The sequence below is a fragment of the Macaca fascicularis genome, chromosome 19 (assembly GCF_037993035.2).
Source record: "Macaca fascicularis isolate 582-1 chromosome 19, T2T-MFA8v1.1".
NCBI lineage: Eukaryota > Metazoa > Chordata > Mammalia > Primates > Cercopithecidae > Macaca > Macaca fascicularis.
This window is the reverse complement of record NC_088393.1, coordinates 49,654,835-49,666,850: the sequence shown is the minus strand read 5'-3', so window position 1 is coordinate 49,666,850 and position 12,016 is coordinate 49,654,835.

Below are 12,016 nucleotides of genomic sequence, written 5' to 3'. Positions count from 1 at the left end.
TGAGCACTGGGTGAGGGTTTGGGAGCAGAAGAGGGAGGTGCAGGGTGGGAAGATCAGTGTCAGGGGAGGAGAGAGGGAGCAGGGAAAAGTTATCTTTATTTCTCACTTGGATAAGAACCCAGGACCCTGACTTTGGGGCACAACACCATACCCTGTTGGTGTCCCTGGGTCTTGTTTATGTTGTCTTGGCATCCATTTTTTAAGGTGTAAATTTAACTGCAACACATCAGAGTGATTCCCGTATTTGTCACTATCACAGAGTTTCCATTACTGTGCCCGGTCCAAATGGCTCCAGTTGGTGGCCAGAGATAAAATCTTAGAGGCTTCTCTCCTGCATAGTGTGCTGGGCTCCCCTCTCTCCAGCTGCTTCCTTTAAACTGAAACAGTTCTGACATTTGCCCTCCAATTTAAAGTGTCCACCTCTCAGCCACAGCGTGATCTTCTTGCCCCAGTGTTTGCTTCTTTAAACACACCCATCAAAGCTCCCTTCTGGAAACCTATCAACAACACCCTGGACCCAATAAAGCCATTGGCCTACAGTTCCCTTCTCTCCTCCCTGCCTAGGCTCTCCAACCCCGGTGTCCATGGTCTCCAAGTGTGCCCTGTGCTTTCCAGTATCTGTAAGTAGTTAGAAACTCTTACACTTTCACATTGGTGGTTGTGTCACTGAGGCCTCACCTGCCATCCAGGACCTGACATTGAGGCTGCCCCCCGTGCAGGTTGAGCCCCTCCTGGAGCTCTTTTCTTGGGGCTTCTGATGCTGCTGGGGACAGGAGCTGCCAGCTAAGTTGATGGAGAAACTGAAGAGTTTCATTCAAAACAGTGAGTCAGATGATATATTCCTGGGTTTGGGCTGCTATTAAAAACACCTTAGCCTTGGTGACTTAAGCAATAGAAATCTATATCTCACAGTTCTGGAAGCTGGGAAGTCCAAGGTGGAGGTGTCAACTAATTTAGTCCTCGTGAGGGCTTTCTTGCAGATGCCTGCTTTCTTGCTGTATCTGCACACAGTGGAGGGTTGGGAGGGGGTGGCAAGACAGAAAAAAGGAAATAGAGATCATTTTCCTGGGTCTTCCACTTTTTATAGGAGCATTAATTCCATCATGAAGCCCCTACCTTTACGACTGACTCTTATTCTAATTACCTCCCAAAGTCCCCACCTCCAAATTCTTTTTTTTTTTTTTTTTTTTTTTTTTTTTTTTTTTTTGAGATGGAGTCTCACTCTGTCACCCAGGCTGGAGCATAGTGGCGTAATCTCGGCCAACTGCAACCTCTGCCTCCCAGTTTCAAGCAATTCTCCTGACTCAGCCTCCCAAGGGGGAACAAATGGACTTAACAGATATCTACAGAACATTCTACGCAACAACCACAGAATATACATGCTATTCATCAGTGCATGGAACTTTCTCCAAGATAGACCATATGATAGGCCACAAAACAAGTTTCAATAAGTTTAAGAAAATTAAAATCATATCAAGTACTCTCTCAGACAATAGTGGAATAAAACTGGAAATCAACTCCAAAAGGAACCTTCAAAACCATGCAAACACATGGAAATTAAATAATGTGCTCCTGAATGATCACTGGGTCAACAATGAAATCAAGATGGAAATTAAAAAATTCTTCAAACTGAACGACAATAGTGACACAACCTATCAAAACCTCTGGGATACAGCAAAGGCGGTGCTTAGAGGAAAGTTCATAGCCCTAAATGCCTACACCAGAGTCTGAAGGAGCACAAACTGACAATCTAAGGTCACACCTCAAGGAACTAGAGAAAAAAGAACAAACCAGGCTGGGCGCGGTGGCTCAAGCCTGTAATCCCAGCACTTTGGGAGGCCGAGACGGGCGGATCACAAGGTCAGGAGATTGAGACCATCCTGGCTAACACGGTGAAACCCCGTCTCTACTAAAAAATACAAAAAACTAGCCGGGCGAGGTGGTGGGCGCCTGTAGTCCCAGCTACTCGGGAGGCTGAGGCAGGAGAATGGTGTGAACCCGGGAGGCGGAGCTTTCAGTGAGCCGAGATCGCCCCACTGCACTCCAGCCTGGGCAGCAGAGCAAGACTCCGTCTCAAAAAAAAAAAAAAAAAAAAAAGAACAAACCAAACCCAAACCCAGCAGAAGAAAGAAAATAATCAAGACCAGAGCAGAACTAAATGAAATTGAAACCAAAAAAAGACAAAAGATAAATATAACAAAAAGCTGGTTCTTTGAAAAAGTAAATAAAATTGATAGACCATTAGCAAGATTAACCAAGAAATGAAGAGGGAAAATCCAAATAAGCTCAATTGGAAACAAAATGGGAGATATTACAACTGACACCACAGAAATACTAAAGATCGTTAAAGGCTACTGTCAACACCAGCACATGCATAAACTAAAAAACCTAAAAAAGATGAATAAATTCCTGGAAAGATACAACCCTCCTAGCTTACATCAGGAAGAATTAGGATACCATGAACAGACCAATAGCAGGCTGTGAGATTGAAATGGTAATTTTTTAAATTTCCAACCAAAAAAAAAAAAAATCCAGGATCAGATGGATTCACAGTTAAATTCTACCAGACATTCAAAGAAGAATTGGTACCAATCCTATTAACACTATTCCACAAGATAGAGAATGAGGGAATCCTCCCTAAATCATTATATGAAGTCAGTATCACCCTAATACCAAAACCAGGAAAGAACATAACCAAAAAAGAAAACTACAGACCAATATCCCTGATGAACATAGACGCAAAAATCCTTAACAAAATACTAGTTAACTGAATCAAACAATATATCAAAAAGTTAACCCACCATGATCAAGTGGGTTTCATACCAGGGATGCAGGGATGGTTTAACATATGCAAGTCAATAAATGTGGTACAGCACATAAACAAAATTAAAAACAAAACCACATGATCATCTCAACAGAAGCAGAAAAAAAAAATTGACAAAATCCAGCATCCCTTTATGACTAAAACTCTCAGCAAAATCAGCATACAAGGGACATACCTCAACGTAATAAAAGCCATCTATGACCAACCCACAGCCGACATAATACTGAAAGAGGAAAGGTTGAAAGCATTCCCTCTGAGAACTAGAACAAGACAAGGATGCCCAGTCTCACCACTTCTATTCAATATAGTATTGGAAGTTCTAGCCGAGCAATCAGACAAGAGAAAGAAATAAAAGGGCATCCAAATCAGTAAAGAAGAAGTCAAACTGTCACTGTTTGCTGATGATATGATTGTATACCTAGAAAACCCTGAAGACTCCTCCAAAAAGCTCCTAGAACTGATAAAAGAATCCAGCAAACTATCCAGATACAAAATTAATGTACACAAATCAGTAGCTCTCCTATACACCAACAGCGACCAGGCTGAGAATCAAATCAAGAACTCAACTCCTTTTACAATACTGGAAAAAAATTAAATACTTAGCAATATACCTACCAAGGTGGTAAAAGATCTCTACAAGGAAAATTACAAAACACTGCTAAAATAAATCATAGATGACACAAAAAAATGGAAACACATCCCATGCTCATGGATGGGTAGAATCAATATTGTGAAAATGACCATACTGCCAAAAGTAATCTATAAATCCCATGCAATTCCCATCAAAATACCACCATTGGCCAGGCGCAGTGGCTCAAGCCTGTAATCCCAGCACTTTGGGAGGCCGAGACAGGCGGATCACGAGGTCAGGAGATCGAGACCATCCTGGCTAACATGGTGAAACCCCGTCTCTACTAAAAAAATACAAAAAAACTAGCCGGGCGAGGTGGTGGGCGCCTGCAGTCCCAGCTACTCGGGAGGCTGAGGCAGGAGAATGGTGTAAACCCGGGAGGCGGAACTTGCAGTGAGCCGAGATCCGGCCACTGCACTCCAGCCTGGGCAACAGAGCAAGACTCTGTCTCAAAAAAAAAAAAAAAAAAACCCACCATTATTCTTTACAGAACTAGAAAAAAAATCCTAAAATTCATATAGAACCAAAAAGAGCCCATATAGCCAAAGCAAGACTAAGCAAAAAGAACAAGTCTGGAGGCATCACATTACCTGATTTCAAACTATACTATAAAGTCATAGTCACCAAAACAGCATGGTACTGGTATAAAAATAGGCACATGAAACAATAGAACAGAACAGAGAACCCAGAAATAAACCCAAATACTTACAGTCAACTGATCTTTGACAAAGCAAACAAAAATATAACATGGAAAAATTACACCCTATTCAACAAATGGTGCTGGAATAACTGACAAGCCACATGCAGAAGAATGAAAGTGGATCCTCATTTCTCACCTTATACAAAAATCAACTCAAGATGGATCAAGGACTTACATCTAAGACCTGAAACTAAAAATTATAGAAGATAACATCAGAAAAACCCTTCTAAACATTGGCTTAGGAAAGAGTTCATGACAAAGAACCCAAAAGCAAATGCAATAAAAACAAAGATAAATAGCTGGGACTTAATTAAACTAAACAGCATTTGCACAACAAAAGGAACAGTCAGCAGAGTAAACAGACAACCCACAGAGTGGGAGAAACTCTTCACAATGTATACATCGGACAAAGGACTAATATCCAGAATCTATAATGAACTCAACCAAATTAGCAAGGAAAAAACAAACAAACAATCCCATCAAAAAGTGGGCAAAGGACATGAATAGACAATTACTGAAGAAAGATATACAATGGCCAACAAACACGTAAAAATACTCAACATCACTAACAATCAGGGAAATGCAAATCAAAACCACAATGTGACACCACCCTTCTCCTACAACAGTGGCCATAATAAAAAAAAATAGATATTGGCATGAATGCCGTGAAAAGGGAACACTTCTACACTGCTGGTGGGAGTGTGAACTAGTGCAACCACTATGAAAACTAGTGTGGAGATTCCTTAAAGAACTAAAAGTAGAACTACCATTTGATCCAGCAATCCCACTTTTGGGTATCCACCCAGAAGAAAAGAAGTCATTATACAAAAAAGATACTTGCACATGCATGTTTATAGCAGCACAATTTGCAATTGCAAAAATGTGGAACCAACAAAAATGCCCATCAATCAATGAGTGGATAAAGAAACTTGGTATGTATATATGTATATACATATGATGGAATACTACTCAGCCATAAAAAGGAATGAATTAATGGCATTCTCAGCAACCTGGATGGGATTGGAGACTATTATTCTAAGTGAAGTGACTCAGGAATGGAAAACCAAACATCATATGTTCTCATTCATAAGTGGGAGCTAAGTTATGAGGCTGTAAAGGCATAAGAATTACACAGTGGATTTTGGGGACTCAGGTAAAAAGGGTGGGAAGGGAGTGAGGGAAAAAATACTACAAATTGGGTTCAGTGTACACTGCTTGGGTAATGGGTGCACCAAAATCTCACAAATCACCACTAAATAACTTACTCATGTAACCAAATACCAATCTGTTCCCCCAAAAACCTATGTAAATAAAATACATTTTTTTAAGAAAGAAAAAGAAAAAAGAGGGGTAAATCTTGATGACTTCGAATGTGGCAATGGATTGTTAGATATGACACAAAAGCATGAACAACAACAAGGAAAAACAGATAAATTAAGCTTTATAAAGATGCAAGCCTTTTGTGCATCAAAGGACATTATCAAGAAAGTGAAAAGACAAGGCACAGAACGGGAGAAAAAAATTGCAAATTACATACAGAAGAGCTTCATGTCCAGGATAAATAAAGAACTGCTACAACTCAATAACAAAAAGACAAACCACCCCATTTATAAGTGGGCAAAAAACTCAAATAGATATCTCTTCAAAGAAGATATACAGGCCAGGTGCAGTGGCTCACACCTGTAATCCCAGCACTTTGGGAGGCTGAGGCAGGTAGATCACGAGGTCAGGAGTTTGAGAACAGACTGGCCAGCATGGTGAAACCCCATCTCTACTAAAAATACAAAAAATAGCCGGGCTTGGTGGTGCACACTTGTAGTCCCAGTTACTTGGGAGGCTGAGGCAGGAGAATCACTTGAACCCAGGAGGTGGAGGTTGCAGTGAGCTGAGATCGCACCACTGCACTCCAGCCTGGGCAAAAGAGCGAGACTCCATCTCAAAAAAATAAATAAATAAAACAAAGAAGAAGAAAGAAGAAGAAGGAGAAGGAGAAGAAGAAATACAGATAGTCAATAAGGACATGAAAAGACACTCAGCATCATTAGTTATTAGAAAACTGCAAAGTCAAAGCCACAATGAGATACCATATCACAGTGATAACAATGGCTATCATTCTTTTAAAATGTTAAATAACATGTGGCAGCCTTACATAGAATTTGGAATCCTCATACATTACTAGTGAGAATATAAAAAGGTACAGCCACTATGAGAGACAGTTATGCTGTTCCTCAAAGTGCTAATCATAGAATTATTGTGTGAAACAACACCTACTCCTAGCTCTATATGCAAAGAATTTAATCCAGGGACTCAAACAGGTACTCAGATGGAAGTGTTGATTGCAGCATTATTCACAATAGATAAAATAAGGAGACAACCCAAATGTCCATCAACACATGAATATGGACAAACAAATACAGTGATACATAAAAACAAAATGTGAATCAGCCATAAAGAGGAATGAAGCTCTGACACCCACTGGAACATGCAGGGACCTTGGAAACATTATGCTAAGTGAAATGTGCCAGAAACAAAATGATATATGTGTATGATTCCATTTATAGAAACCCCAAGAACAGGCAAATTCATAGAGACAGAAAGCAGACTAGAGATAATCAAGGTCTAGGGTGGAAGAAATAGAGAGTTGTTGCTTAAAAGATACAGAGGTTCAGTTTGGAATGATGAAAATTTTCTAGGAAAAATACTAGTGATGGTTATTTAACATAGTTAATGTGGTTAATTCCATTTGATTGCACATTTTAAAGTGGCTTAAATGGCACATTAGACATCTATAAATGTGCATATTTACAGATACATTTATAAATATATATTTGTCTTACACATATAAATATGTGTAAGTGTACATATATACACTCTACCACAATTTTTTGAAGTCTTTGGTGAAGAAAACCCACTATGTAAAACATACCCACCCTGATCAGATAGCCCTCATACACTTATATGCAGACCCTTCATGACCTTATCCACAGAGAGAGTCAAGGATTTAGAGACATGAAACTGCCCAGCCAACTGCAGATGCACAACATAAGTGTATTTGCAGAGAAACTGAGAGTTAAGCTGGAGGCACAGACCTCAGCACTGCCAGGATTCTCACCCTCCCTCATGGATTCTGACTTTATCTTACTTGGCGCACTATTTAGATCTTGCTGTGGAGTTGGGGCAGGGTAGGTCACAAAGCCTGACCCCCGGACACTTTATGTGAGCACATGAGCCACATACCCCCCATTAGATCTCCTCACACAGCTCTGACCATTGTGAGGAGGACTAACACAGGCTTAGAGATCACACCAGAGAATCAGCTACAGAGAAAAACACGGGGCTGGAGGGGCTGGTAGCTGAAACAGAACAGGGTCCCTGCAGTTCATGGGTCCAGCTCACTCCAGAGTGTCTACCCCCCCCAACCCCACCATGATGCAAGCACCCCTGAAGAACAGCTTTTTTCAAGGGCCTCCTCCTTGGTGACACATCAGGGTGCCTCTCTGTTAAGCCGGCCACAGAGAGCAGCACCTTGGACAGTGCCCATCCCAGCTTCACCCTTCCTGGGATCAGGGCTCAGAACTCTGGGCTCAGGGCTCAGAAAAAATGGCAGAGGCCAGTGAGGCCAGAGATGGTGAGGAGGGCAGCGACCTAGGGGCAGCTGCTTGCAACTGAAGCAGGTGAAGCCACAGGGAGATGGTAGCCCAGGAAGAAAAACCCAGGAATGGGCAGAAGAAGTGAGGAGGAAACAGGCTCTGTGGGGCTACAGCCCAGTGTGGGACAGTGAGTGTGAAACCATCCCAGCAAAGAAAGCCAGGTCTCATGAACGGGAAAAGAAGCAGCTCCCAGCTCCCCTGCTGGAAACTGAAAGTGCCCCCCAAAAATTGCTGAAGCCTTTATCCTTAATGTGATGGAATTTGGAGAAGAGGGTCTTTGGGAAGCAATTAGAGTAAGACTAGGTCACAAGGTGGAAGTTTCATAATAAAATTAGTGCCCTTATAAAAATAGGAAGGCACAGGAGAATATTCTCTCTCCTTCTCTGTCTCTCCACCCCCTCCCAAGCACCTACCATGTGCAGATACAGCAAGAAAGCAGGCATCTGCAAGGGGTCCTTCACCAGGACTGGATCAGCGGGAACCTTGACCTTGGACATCCCAGCCTCCAGAACTGTGAGAAATAGATTTCTACTGTTTAAGTCACCCAGGCTACGGTGTTTGTTATACCAGCCCAAGCCCAGGAATGCATCATCTGACCCCACTATTTCAAATAAAACTCTTCAGTTTCTTCAAAAAGTTAGCTGGCAGCTCCTGTCCCCAACAGCACCAAAGGCCCCAAGAAAAGAGCACCAGCAGGGGCTCAACCTGCACGGGTCCCATGGGGCAGCCTCAATGTCAGGCGCTGGATGGCAGGTGAGGCTCCGTGACACAACCACAATGTGAAAGTTTAAGTGTTGTTACTACTTACCAACACTAGGGGGCACACGGCACACCTGGAGACCACAGACACCAAGGTGAGGGAGCCCAGACAGGGAAAAGAAAAGGACCTGGGCCGGGCGCGGTGGCTCACGCCTGTAATCCCAGCACTTTGGGAGGCTGAAGTGGGTGGATCATGAGGTCAAGAGCTCAAGACCATCCTGGCCAACATGGTGAAACCCCATCTATACTAAAAATACGAAAATTAGCCAGGCGTGGTGGCGCGTGCCTGTAGTCCCAGCTACCCAGGGGGCTGAGGCAGGAGAATCACTTGAACCCAAGAGGCTGAGGTTGTGATAAGCTGAGATCATGCCACTGCAGTCCAGCCTGGTGATAGAGTGAGACTCCGTCTAAGAAAGAAAGAAAAGAAAGAAAGAGAGAGAGAGAGGGAGGGAGGGAGGCAGAGAAAGAGAGAGAGAGAGGGAGGGAGGGAGGGAGGGTAGGAAGGAAGGAAAGAAGGAAGGAAGGAAGGAAGGAAGGAAGGAAGGAAGGAAGGAAGGAAGGAAGGAAGGAAGGAAGGAAGGAAGGAGAGGAAGGAAGGAAGGAAGGAAGGAAGGAGAGGAAGGAAGGAAGGAAGGAAGGAAGGAAGGAAGGAAGGAAGGAAGGAAGGAAGAAAAGGGACCTGTGGATCTTGGCTTTACTGGGGCCAGGATGCTATCTGACAGGTTTCCAGCAAACAGATTGACTGAGTTCGTTTAAAGCAGGCACTGGGGCCAGGAGATCACGCTGTGACTGAGAGCTTTAAATTTAAGAAAAAACATGTCAGAATTGTCCTTTTAAAAGAACCAGCTGGAGAGAGGGGAGCCCAACACATTAAGCAGGAGAGATGTCTCTAAGATTTTATCTCTGGCCACCAACTGGAGCCATTTGGACCGGGTACAGTATTGAAAACTGTCATGGTGACCAAGCCCTGCCTCTGATATAAGGCACTTAAACTTACAACTTAAAAAAATCCAAGGCAACATAAAATTATGAGCACTCACGACACCCAGGGACACTAACAGCGTGTGGTGCTGAGCCCCAGAGTCAGGGTCCTGAGTTCTGGTCCCCTGGGAGTAAGAAATAAAGATGACTTGTCCCTGCTCCCTCTCTGCTCCCCTAACACTGATCTTCCCACCCGGCACCTCCCTCTTCTGCTCCCAAACCCCCAACCAGTGCTCAGCCGCAGACATCACTGCCCCAGGACATACACAGTGCAGCCCACTGCACACAAACACAAACTCACAGGTGACACAAATCTGTGTCTGGGACATCTGATTGTGAAAGAGGGAGGACAGTGAACCTGCAGCCACAGAAACTGGGACTCACGTGGCTGGAACGTGATGGAGCTCTGACTTAACATGTGGGTGACCTCGCGTGAAATGTGCAGATCCATGTGGAATAAAACACGCAGCCTGGCCTGGGACTGCGGCCACCCACACTTCCCTTCCAGTTCACCAGAGGGCGGCAGAGTCCCTCCAGCTTGGAGCCTTCCCAGCGACTGTGGACCTCCCTCAGCAGAACCCACAGCCAAGCAGGGTCCACCTTCACAGGGCACCCCAGCCCACGTCCTCCTTACCCTCCAAGCTCCCCATACAGACTCTGTCAGCTCCTCCCTGCAGCCAGGCAGCCGCCAGCATGAGGCCGCTCCCTCTGCAGGCACCTCCTGCCCCACACACCCACTCCTTCCCTGGGGTCCAGCTAAAAAGCCACTTTGGGAGGCCGAGGCGGGCGGATCACGAGGTCAGTAGATCGAGACCATCCTGGCTAACACGGTGAAACCCCGTCTCTACTAAAAATACAAAAAATTAGCCAGGCATGGTGGCGGGCACCCGTAGTCCCAGCTACTAGGGAGGCTGAGGCAGGAGAATGGCGTGAACCCGGGAGGCGGAGCTAAGAGTGAGCCGAGATCGGGCCACTGCACTCCAGCCTGGGCAACAGAGCGAGACTCTGACTAAAAAAAAAAAAAAAAGCATCTGCCAGGGCAGCGCTGGTGCACGCAACGCCACTCTGGGCGCTTTCACCTCATGATCTCCTTCCATCCTCATCAACTCTTTCTGTGACTGCTCCCTAAATGCCCTCCCCCCGCTCTGTCTGTCCTGTTCTCTAGGGCATGACAGGCTGAGCCCAGCGCTGACACAGAACCACAGCTGCCTGAGGGCCCACAGTGCCTCTGGGGAATCAGCCAGGCACCCTGTGACCTTCCCTCTGCACCCCAGGAAGCTCGAAGAATATGTGATGATCACGCCCAGGCACTATCTGGGATGTGACCACCTGCCCCCTGCTGTCCTTAGTGAAGCCAGGAGGGAGGACAGAGCTCTCTCATGTACACAACCTGGGGGCAAGGGATGAGCTCTCTTTGTTCCCAGAACATGGCCCATCCCTGCCTGCCCTCTCAGGTGTGAGAAACGTCCCCCCCAGATGGACTCTCTGGCCACTGCCCATCCTTCCTCTACACAGAGGGGCCTGACCAGGTCCGAACCCTTAGGACAGACCCCAGAGGATGTCAGCATGGGGAGGGCTGAGCCTATCCTGGCTGCAGAGTAAGTTGGGATGAGTCTCTCCAGCTCTGAGCCCCTGCTGTGTCCCAGGCTCCCTCTCCTGGATCTCAGAGAGCAGTGTCCTGTGGGGCCCTTGGGCAACTCCCCACTTCCTGCTGCACTAGCCATGGGGAAGGTGGGGTGACCACAGGATAGTCAGCTGGGCGAAAACAGAGGACACCCAAGATGATCAGAGAGAACATGGAAGGCCCAAGCCCCAGCTCAGCTGCCAGAACCCAGAGAGCAAGAAAATAGCTGATACCTGTCCCTGGTGACCACTAGGCCCACAGCCCCCAACTGACCAACCAGAACAGCCCTCTCTCTCAGGAGGCGTAAGAGATTATTTGCTCTGCACACCACCAGTAAGGACAGTTCCCTCTGGGATATCCAGGGCATTGAATGTCCATCCTTGGAAGCTGCAACCAAGCTTGACACAATGAGAGAGAGGGATCCTCCCTCTCACCAGTGAGCACCCACCTCCCCAAAGCTCAGTGGTGGTGTCCCTGTGACAGGGTCCTTGCGGAGCCCCGACCTCCTGATCTGATGGGAAGAGTCAGATGGGGATGGGAGAGGGCAGGGGAAGCGACTGTGCACCCGACCTGGAGACATGGGCTGCAGGACGCTGAGGGTCCACGGCTGTGCTCACCCAACCTACAGGGTGTATGTGTGACTGTGTGTCTGTGTGTGTCTCTTTGTGTGTGTGTGTGTGTCTGTGTGTGTGTGTCTGTGTGTGGGTCTCTGTGTGTTTGTCTGTGTGTGTGTGTGTGTGTGTCTGGGCATAGTGTGTGTAGAGGTTGGGTGAGAGAATCACTGCTGAAGGAGGCAGAGGCCTCAGCAATTCCCAGGGGCCTGAAACAAAGACAGAAAATAAAGGGA